The sequence below is a fragment of the Oryctolagus cuniculus genome, chromosome 20 (assembly GCF_051225735.1).
Source record: "Oryctolagus cuniculus isolate XC-2025 breed Fujian yellow rabbit chromosome 20, ASM5122573v1, whole genome shotgun sequence".
Classification (NCBI taxonomy): Eukaryota; Metazoa; Chordata; class Mammalia; order Lagomorpha; family Leporidae; genus Oryctolagus; species Oryctolagus cuniculus.
Genome location: NC_142886.1, coordinates 54,517,421 through 54,525,736, shown reverse-complemented (window position 1 = coordinate 54,525,736; position 8,316 = coordinate 54,517,421). Strand labels below are relative to the sequence as shown.

General features: G+C 49.7%; 1 pseudogene; it reads left to right on the top strand.

Annotated features, from left to right (window-relative positions):
* Positions 1-218: 218 nt before the first annotated feature.
* LOC138847313 (immunoglobulin heavy variable 3-23 pseudogene) lies at positions 219-1,295 on the top strand (annotated as a pseudogene).
* The last annotated feature ends 7,021 nt before the right edge of the window (positions 1,296-8,316 follow it).

Below are 8,316 nucleotides of genomic sequence, written 5' to 3'. Positions count from 1 at the left end.
TGCTACCAAACACCAGAGGACACTGTGCTCTGCCAGGAACCTGTCCTATCTGAAGTGCACAACCCCAGGGCTGGCTATATAGGGGCAGACATGCAAGTAGGGCCCCCTCTGCCCATGAAAACCAGCCCAGCCCTCACCCTGCAGCTCTGGCACAGGAGCTCCAGCCCCAGGACTCCCAGGTGTCCACTCAGTGATCGCACTCAACACAGACGCTCACCATGGAGACTGGGCTGCGCTGGCTTCTCCTGGTCGCTGTGCTCAAAGGTAATGATGGGGAACGCGGGGCACTGAGTCTGGGAGAGGACGTGAGTGAGAGACACGGAGAGTGTGAGTGACAGTGTCCTGACTAGGACGTCTGTGTTTGCAGGTGTCCAGTGTCAGGAGCAGCTGGAGGAGTCCGGAGGAGGCCTGGTCACGCCTGGGGAATCCCTGAAACTCTCCTGCAAAGCCTCTGGATTCGACTTCAGTAGCTACTACATGAGCTGGGTCCGCCAGGCTCCAGGGAAGGGGCTTGAGTCGTTCGCATAAATTAATTCTGGTGGTAGCACAAACTACTCGACCTGGTGAATGGCCCATTCACCATCTCCAGAAACACCAACCAGAACACGGCGTATCTGCAAATGAACAGTCTGACAGCAGCGGACTCGGCCCTGTATTTCTGTGCAAGAGACACAGTGAGGGGCCCTCAGGCTGAGAGGACACAAACCTCCCTGCAGGGGCGCGCAGCTCCACCAGGGGGCGCAATGTGTATCGTACTTAACCAGACCTCTCTGTAGGATTGTAGTCCTGGATTTTGTTTTGTTTTTGTTTTCTGCTTCCGACAACAGTTTCTTAGGGTATAATTCTTGTTTTTTTTTCCCAGTCGCTGACGTTTCTCAGTACAGAGTCTGGCTGGTTAGGGAGCCGTTTCCCGTGAACACACCGTTATCTTAGGAATGAATGGCAGCTCGGGGTCACCAGCATCAGAGTGCTGAGGGACCTCTGGGCCCCTGGTGAGTCTTTCCTGTCCGATCACAGAAGAGCTTTCCGTGGAACTCCCTGATACACAGTCCTCAGTGAGAACTCAGACAGCCCAGAGCAGGTCAGGCTCTGTTAAACCTAAGGTGTTTCATAACCATCCCCCTCCTCGTGCACAAGTGGGCACCTGCGAAGCAGAGCTGACCCCGTGGTCCTTCTCCCTGTGGAAATCCATGTCCTCTCTGGAGGCTTCGTGCACACATTTCTCCTTTCTGTTCTACATCCTGAAACAAGGTTCAGGGTCCACGTGGTCTAAACCCCAGGGCTCTGTGTGCTAACCTGCAGCTCAGGTGTGGTTCATGCTGTGGGTCCTGCAGGTTCCCTGAAATCCTGAGGGGACGTCCTCATTCACCATTTCCTGGGACTTGCCTGCTGCTGTCACATCACAGCTGTGCAGACCATGGCGTCTCCGTGAAAAATGCTTTTTGAACCCAAAGTGACATTGGGAGACTCATCCTAAAGTTAGTAGACAGTCAAGGGAAGTGTGTCCTAGCACCCGATGTGAGAGAAGAATGGGTCTGAGGATGAATGAATGACCCTTACCCTGGGAGGGGAGCAAGTGAGGACGACAGAGTTGTGGGTCATCACGTCCAGCTGCACAGGAGACAAACTCTTGTGTTTCAGAACAGCGCAGCTCTTGGTAGCTGTGCAGTCAATAGGATAGGATAGGATGTCACTTATTTGCCATAGGATAGGCACTTATTTGCCATCTTATTTGCCATCTGAAAATAAGAACATAAGCACGTGCAATAATAGTGTACCGAACACTGACTCTTCACAATGCACGTGCTCCATTTCCTAGTCATAAATGTTTGATAAATAAGAATTGAACACAGATAGGAGTATCAATGAAATGTCCTGGTGAATAGTGCACCCCTTGTGGGTCAGGAATTCTGACTCACTAATGTGTTCATACATCACCCATGTTATCATCTGCTGTGAGAGGTTGGCCCTCGTCCATTCTGCAGGGAATGTTGAAATGCACAGTGTGTTTCCTTAACTACTGTTGCTATACTTTGCATGGGTCACTAACTGAGTGTCTGCTCTCAACCTGAAACTCGGGGACCTTGCACTAACGTCTCCCCTTTTCCTTTTCATGCTCAGCCTCTGATGATCACCATTGAACTTCCCACCTGTATGGGCTCAACGTTTACTGCACATAAGCATTCACACATGTTATTTTTCTCTGATTTCCTACATATTTTCATTTAGTTTATTATGTCCATAATCCCTCCAATTGTCCCAAATGACAGAATTGAACCTATTTATTGGCATATACAACACCATTTGAAATATGACAGTATGAATTGTTCAGTTATCCAATCATTCCTCAATGAAAATTTCACTGAATTAGATGAACTAAGTTGTGAATGAGGTCACTGTATTGGAAATGTGACTGCAAATGCCTAGACATGGTGCCATCAGAATCCTTGGACACATCCCTCAGACTTCATATTCCCTGTATGAAGGAGCATCATTTGGCAATTTTTTAAAGGTTTATTTTCTTATTTGAAAGAGTTACAGAGAGAGGTAGAGACAAAGAAAGAGATCTTCCATCTGCTGGTTCACCCCCCAGATGGCCACAATGGCCGGAGCTCTGCATATCCGAAGGCAGGAGCCAGAAGCATCTTCTGGGTCTCACACTAGGTGCAGGAGCCCAAGGACTCGGGACATCCTCTACTGCTTTCCCAGGCCATAGCAGAGAACTGGACGGGAAGAGGAGCAGCCAGAACTAGACCAGCGCCCATTTGAGATGCCAGCACTTCCGGCCAGGGCTTTCACCCACTGCACCACACAGGCCCCAGCAATTTTATTCCATTAACATTTCCCAGGGTTTTTGAGATCAAGCCTTGTTTGCTTATTGCTTATTTATTTGAAATGCAGAGTTGCAGAGAAAGAAGCAGAAGAGACAGAGGGAAAGGGTGGGGAAGAGCGAGAGAGACAGAGAGAGATCTTCCAACTGCTGGTTCACTCCCCCAAATGGTCACAATGCCCAAGTGAGCCAGACCAGAGACAGGATCTTGAAACTTGATTCAGAATTTTCATGTAGACATCACTCACCCCCTTGCTAAATTTCCTCCAGGCTATGTCATGGTTTTGTTGCTCCTGTGAATGATTGGCATGGGTCCCCTGGGAGATCTTCCCCCTGGGCTGAGGTCTGTGAGGACTCTGAGCTTCTCCATCAGCTGGGACTCAGGTGTCTGCAGTGTTCATGGGAGGCTGTGGCCTCCTGCTTATCTGTCCCCACCAGGGAAGACCATTAGGTTCAGTTCTGTCTCCCCTGGAGAGATGGGAGGGTGGATGCCCTGGGCTCCATTCCATTTTTGTAGGCCACCCGAGGGCCCTGTGTTGGTGACATCATGGTCTCTGCACTCTGAGTCTGGCCTTGAACATCCAGTGCAACCTGGCTTTGGCCTGTGCTGTTCATTCTTTTTGGGTGAAGGGCGCCAGATACCTAACTAAGCCCTCCTGCTCAGCTCCTCTCCACTAACCATCCTCTACCAACACTAATTAGAAATCTGTTTATTTACCCCCCAACAACTAGGATTGTGGTTTCATATTCCCACCATATAAGATTCTTGGATGGGCCAGTCAGTTGAAATACTGTGCTTCTTTCCAGCCATGTTGTAAGGAAATAACATCGAAACACAAACAATTGAGGAAATGTGGACCTTGGAAGTATTATCTGTCCTGATCTTGTCAGAACTAAAGCGTGAGATTGGTGAACGTTTGGGGTGGGAGTTCATGGACAAGCACATTTTGTCCATAACTGATATTTCATTGGTATTAATATCCAGCACACAGATGTTTTGATGTGTACTCAATTCTTAACACACACACACTAAAACCTAAAAAGCCATGAATTGCCTTTTTTTTTTATTTATTTCAGTGACATTCAACTTCAAATATGGAAGAAACACATCCTTAAGAGGCTTTCACGTACCATTATCTTCAAAGATTCCTCTTACATAAATACCACCCAGTCACAATTTAACATCATATACATTGTATACTCAGTATTTCAACCTTTCACAGCACTTTAACAAAGTCATTAGGAAAACTGGACAACCACAACCAATGACGGTACAGAGCGCACATCGCTCCTGGAGCTGTTAGGTGGAGTGGGAAGTCCTGTGTGAGGAACAGAGGTGTAGAGTGTGGAGGTGCCTCCTACCAGACTAGAGCCCCTGGACACAGCACAGCCTGTCTGTGATTCCTTCAGTAACTGTGCACGTGTTCAAGGGAGGTATCCCTCATGCCAATATCACATTTCTGTGCTTGTGCAGACACAACACAGGGGCAGGCAGTGTTGTGCAGTGAGCTGAGCCCTTGTTGGGAGCCCACACCCTGTGTTGGAGTGATGGCTCAAGAACCAGCCTCTCCACCTCAAGCGCTGTTTTCTGCTCATGCACCTGGGAGGCAGCTGACGACGGCCCAAGGTCATGGGCCCTGCCTCCCACCTGGAGGACCTGCGTGGAGGTCCAGGCTGCTGGCTTTGACCTGGGCAAGGCCTGGCTTCTGTGGATGTTTGGGGAGCAATCCGGAAGTGGGGGCCTTTCCCTGTCTGTCTCTCCATCTCTCTGTGTGGCACTCAGACTTTTAAATAAATATGCACATATATATATATTTATTCAGATTCAATGATCTTTAACATTTAGCTGTAATCACTTCATGAGTAGAGTTTAAATACATACACAAACATCCCCTTCCTGAATAGAATTATTCATTTCACATAGTAGGAGGCTGGAAAAGGGCATAAAGGGAAGGGAGAGGGCACACTGTCACGTAGATGGTTTATTCTGTGAACAGTGTTTCTATCTGTGGACTCCCAAGAAACACGCCCCACACATTTCTAATGCTCTCCATCTGTGTTTGCTCCTACGTATGAGAGAAACGTGGCATTTGTGTTTCTGGCAGAATACACTCACCAGAATGATCTTCATAAAAAAATAAAGGTGGGACCGGCGCTGTGGCATAGTATGTTAAAGACCAAATCTGCAATACCGGCATCCCATAGGGTCACTGGTTCAAGTCCCAGCTGTTCTACTTCCAGTCCAGCTCTCTGCTATGGCCTAGGAAAGCAGTAGAAGATGATCCAAGTCCTTGGGCCCCTGCAACAAAATGGGAGACCTGGAAGAAGCTCCTGGATCCTGGATTCCAATTGGCTAAGCTCCAGCTGTTGCAGACAATTGGAGAGTGAACCAGAGGATGGAAGACCTCTTTCTCTATATCTTTCTGTCTCTCCTTCTCTTTGTGTGTTACTCTGACTTTAAATAAATAAATAAATATTTATAAAAATAAATAAAAAATACAGGTGAATGGAATGCTTACCTGTCCATAATCCCACAGCAAATCCCACGTTCCAAGGCAGTAATTGGCTACTTAAGTTCCCAGGTCACCCACGTCTGCCCTGGGCCCTGTCCTGTCTGAGGTGTCTGACCCCATGCCTGCTATATAGGGGCTGCACATGCAAATAGGGCCCCCTCTGCCCATGAAAACCAGCCCAGCCCTCACTCTGCAGCTCTGGCACAGGAGCTCCAGCCCCAGGACTCCCAGGTGTCCACTCAGTGATCGCACTCAACACAGACGCTCACCATGGAGACTGGGCTGCGCTGGCTTCTCCTGGTCACTGTGCTCAAGGTAATGATGGAGAACGCGGGGCACTGAGTCTGGGAGAGTGGGTGAGTGAGAGACACAGAGAGTGTCAGTGACAGCTTCCTGACCAGGACATCTGTGTTTGCAGGTGTCCAGTGTCAGGAGCAGCTGATGGAGTCCAGGGGAGGCCTGGTCACGCCTGGAGGATCCCTGACACTCACCTGCACAGTCTCTGGATTCGACTTCATTAGCAACTACGGGATGTGATGCTTACACCAGGCTCTAGGGAAGGGGCTGGAGTGGATCGCAAGCATTTATACTAGTAGTGGTAGCACAGACTGCCGTTCCCTTGCCCGCAAAGGAACGACGATACTCGCAGCTAATCAGTCTTCTGTAGACTATTATTGAGAAAATAACAGCGACAGAGAAAGCATGAAAGGAGGAAGAGAGGGGAGAGAAAAAAGCCCCCTCCTTCCTGGGCACACAGCTTATATACGAAATTCAACCTATTTCAAGTGGGCTCTAGTCCATGCACGGAACACTCCAATCTGCTGCTTGTTCACGCAGTGTGCACGCATCCTAGGGCCAATCAGATGAAGTGTCACGCAGCAGGCAGGCTCACTGCACAGTCCTCGGAGCCATCTTGTTATTTTTGAGACAGGCTCAACTTCTCTGGAAAGTCCCGACCGCTGGAAAGCATTTCCCTAACCAAAACCAGCAACATGCGCCTCGCAATAAAGACACAACGACAGCTATCAGACCAAACCCTGATATGGGGACCCCATGACTGGCCAGCCCATGGGGCCCCACAACAGACTACGCGAGCTGGGCGAAAAGCCGATTCACCATCTCCAGCCACACCAACCAGAACACGGTTTCTCTGCAAATGAACAGTCTGACAGCCGCGGACACGGCCACCTATTTCTGTGCCAGAGACACAGTGAGGGGCCCTCAGGCTGAGCCCAGACTCAAACCTCCCTGCAGGGGCGCGCGGCTCCACCAGGGGGCGCACAAGAAGCACTGAGCCTAGATTCTGGTCATGCACAGGTGCAGAGGGAGATGAAGCCCTGGTTTCCTGTCAGGGATTTGGGGTTTCCTCTCCCCTAACAGTTTTCAGGGAAGAATTCTACTTTTTGATTCTGTCCTTCCCAACTTCACTGACGGATTGAAAGTTTGATGTAAAAGGAAGATGTCCTAAATGAACAATTTGGTACATGGACAGCGACTGTGCTCACCAGGGACAGAGATGTGGGAATATTGAAGACACTATTGAGTCTCTTCCAACCTGACTCAGGACAGCACCCTCAGGGCACTGAAAGCTTTGGACAGTTTCAGTTTTCCCTTTGGAACCAGGGACAGCTGAGACAGGGCCGTTGATCTGTTAAACAGCAACTATTCCACTCATCCCTCTCTTGCCAATATGAGCAAGTGTGCAACTGAACCAACCTTTTACTTTACATGTGGGTGATCCATGCTCACTTTCTGCAGACTTTATACTCAATCTCCATTTCCCCTTTAATCCTGGAACAGTCTGTGGTCCCTGTGTGAACGTCACAGCACTCAGGAATGTACTTGCAGCTCAGCTGTGTCTCAGGCTGAGCTTCTGCAGTCACTTGGGAAGCCTACAGGGACTTCCTCATCCTCTAGGTCCTGGGACCCTCCTAGGGGGCTCCCTGCATGAACTCAGAGGGGAAATGCGCTGGACATCAGCAGTCAAGGTCATCACTGAATGGAAAGTGTTGGGTGTGCACTTCCAGCTGATCTGCTTCTGCTCCAGTGTCGTGTGACCCCTGCACTGGCTGTGGTTCAGGGAGAGCAGAAAGCAGGACACACAGTGGCTGTGCACTCTGGGGCTGGAGTCCACATCACAGGGAGTCCACATCACGGGGAGCTGTGTCTGTGGCTCCAGCATGATGACCAGTGTCCTGAGGCTGAATCACAGCTGCAGGAAGAGCCAGTCCCAGAGACCATGTGTCCAGAGTTCCTGCTCTTTACTCCATGTCTATGCTGACTGGCGTCATCAATCCATTTGGAGTCTTTCATCAGTTTTAGAGAGGGAGACACCCAGGCTGCATATCAGAGTGCTGGATGGAGTCCATTTACACACTTTCCCATATTTATAACTGATAATGCACCTGGAAGACAGTGGATGATGGATGTGTTATGAGGCCCCTTCACCAAGGTGGGAAAACTGATGTAGTTCCATGCTCCTGGGTTCCAGCTGCCAAGCCTTGAGTGCACTGCCTTCATTTATCATCTCCAGAAAACACTGCCAAGCACAACAGCCGTCTTTAGAGAACTGAATCTTCATGATTGGCCATTTTTGTCTTTTAATGTTCATGAATATTTCATATATAATAATTTGAAATAGACATACGGGCCAGTGCTGGGGCTCAATAGGATAATCCTCCACCTGCAGCGCCAGCACACTGGGTTCTACTCCCAGTTGGGGGACCGGAATCTGTCCCGATAGCCCCTCTTCCAGGCCAGCTCTCTGCTGTAGCCCGGGGGTGCAGTGGAGGATGGCCCAACTGCTTGGGCCCTGCACCACAAGGGAGACCAGGAGAAGCACCTGCCTCCTGCCTTTGGATCAGCGCGGTGTGCCAGCCGAAGCGCACTGCCGGTCACGGTGGCCATTGGAGGGTGAACCAATGGCAAAAGGAAGACCTTTCTCTCTGTCTCTCTCTCTCACTGTCCACTCTG